We start from the raw sequence: 2,594 nt of genomic DNA, 5'->3' as shown, positions 1-2,594 counted from the left end.
TCTCCCCCCCCCTCTCTCTCTCTCTCACACACACACAAACTAAGACTCCATCTCTCCCTCTCCTCTCTCTCTCTCTCTCGCGCGCACACACACACAAACCCCACATACACACTAAGACTCCATCTCACACACACATGCTCTAGGCGGAGCATTTGTTCCTACCACCCTTCATCCAACCTTACCCGTATGATAAACAATCACCTTTATTTACTTGCATAACATGGACAAATTCCACTTTACTTTAGTAGTCAGCAAACTTATCATCTGTACCCTTATAAAAAAACGAGTTGGCGGTGATGGTGTGCCTGCCATCTTGTAATACAGACCGTATGATCTATATCTGAGGATAGAAAGCAAACTATGATAATTTTACAAAAGATACCCGCACCTCTCTCCACATCATTATCTCCCGCAACCTCATTGCTCAGCAAATAAAAAAGGAATAAGTCTCTAGAACAATCTAGCATGCATGGTGGCCGCTACCGCCTGCCGGCGCCGTCCATCCCCATGCCTCCGCCCATTCCGACCACCAGTCACCACCACGCTCCACTCCTCCTCGCCTTATCTCTCATCTTTCATTTTTTCGATGACATTCTCGAGATACCAGTTTTCAGATAAAATTCTCGATATATTATTAGTTTTTACACATGGGATTACTCATGCATGGGTCAATCACAACAGGTGTTCTGTAAAAAAAATGCATATTGATGTTCCGTGCAATGCACGAGAATCTTGCTTGTAATTATATAACGCAAATCACGAGCAGAAGTGACATTTTTTTGACACAACCATGTTAACATGGCCATGTGAATCACTAGCTAAAGTAAATACCATTATACTTATATCCCGATGCAAAAGGTTGAGTACATGTCCGAAGAGTAGTGTCGCACACACACACTATGTCTCTCAGAATCTCTCTCACACACACCAGTTATGTGACGCCCACTTAAGCAGACATGTATGTTACAATTTGTGCACCCGCGGGTACACATGATGCTGTGCATTTATTTAAGCCGGAAGGCGAACCCAAACAGTAGCTGCATTCATTCCCCTCCCGCCGCCTCTTCCCTGTCGCCGTCGCCCAGTAGCCATGGGCCGGCCGAAGGTAACAACATACGCCATACTCCCGCCGGAGCGGCGCTTTAATATGGAAATTTTAGTGGTCATGCATGCATCTTTTTGTGCTAGTACTCCTATATAAGGGTTGACCGGTCGCTTCCCGCGGACGTGCGTGGGCGGTGGAAGAGGAAGGAGAAGGGAAGCGGGTTGTGGAGTAACGTTTTTTACCACAATTTCTTAGGAAACTGAGTGCAATAATTGAGTAGTTTTGCAAACTACCAGTACTACACCTAAAACGGTTCAAAACCTATAGTCCCTTGCCAGCGCGCGCTTCCCGCGTGAAACGGTCAGCGTCGCCCTGGAGCGTCAGTGCCACATTAATGCCTGGCCAGAGCGAAGGCGACCTCTCACTGGCGCCGGCTTTGAAGTGGCGCGACGGCCGAGAGAGCGCCACTTCCCGGTGCACGCGACTGCTTCGCGTCGAGACTGGCCATAGGCCCTGTTTGGATCCATGGGTTAGAGTTAGTTTGAGCTAGTTGGGGCTCAAATAGCCCTAAAGTACTCCCTCCGTCTAGGTGAATAAGTCATCTTAGATTGTGCACCGTGACCAAGGAGGAGGGGAAAACGAGAGAACTTAATGTGTATTTGCTAATTAATAGCATTGCATGCAATGAATTAACCACTGCATGTCGTGTTTGGTAGTTTCAAGTCATTAAAAGCATGCACACCCACATCTCTTATTGGTTGATATGTTAAGAAACAAGAAACGAGGTAGAAGTTAATGCACCACGCCTAAGTGTTTTGGGATTATTTGATTTTCGTAACATGACTTACACACCTAGACGGAAGGAGTATCCAAGCATGAGGGTTTAAATTGGAGCAAGTTGCACCGAACCCACCAAAAAAACTATCCCACCCAAGAGGTGCTAACTGGAGATAGTTCTCATTGGGACCACTGAAAAATCACTTTTCTCTCTCCATGAAGTGCATTTATTGTCAATCTAACCCTGTCACCCAAACACCTCTTTGGCTACAGTTAGTTCAGGGTTAGTCATGAGTTAGTCTAACCTCTAGCTAAGTTAGAGTATCAAACAGGAGCAGTATAGGACATGCAAGTTGCTCAAAGCATACATGCAAATTCGTACGTGAAAGGATTTTTTTTTGAAAACGGAACGTGAAAGGAAATTTTTTTTAGAATGCTCTTGGCATGTCGCTAACATGTGATAGTTAACCGACCTCAATAGACGGCAGAAACGCCAGCCCGCCGCACTTTGATAGAGACGAGGAGGGAGAAGCAATACAGGCTGCTGGATTACTAGAGATAGGTGTCGCACGGAAGCCAAGAAATATGGTGATAGCATGGGTTAGCCATGTACTAGTATGATGTAACTACACTGGGCTGTCGTGTTTCGTACTCTTCTAGTCCACTCTGGAGATGACTGGTTAATTTTATATCGCTGAATAATATTAAATATTATGAGTGCAGACGCTCCACCACGAGGTTCCTTGCTCCTTCTCGGTCGTCCAGAATCTAT

This window comes from Triticum dicoccoides, chromosome 6B, assembly GCF_002162155.2.
Source record: "Triticum dicoccoides isolate Atlit2015 ecotype Zavitan chromosome 6B, WEW_v2.0, whole genome shotgun sequence".
Lineage (NCBI taxonomy): Eukaryota > Viridiplantae > Streptophyta > Magnoliopsida > Poales > Poaceae > Triticum > Triticum dicoccoides.
The sequence above is the reverse complement of the archived record's forward strand: the minus strand, read 5'-3'. Positions refer to the sequence as shown.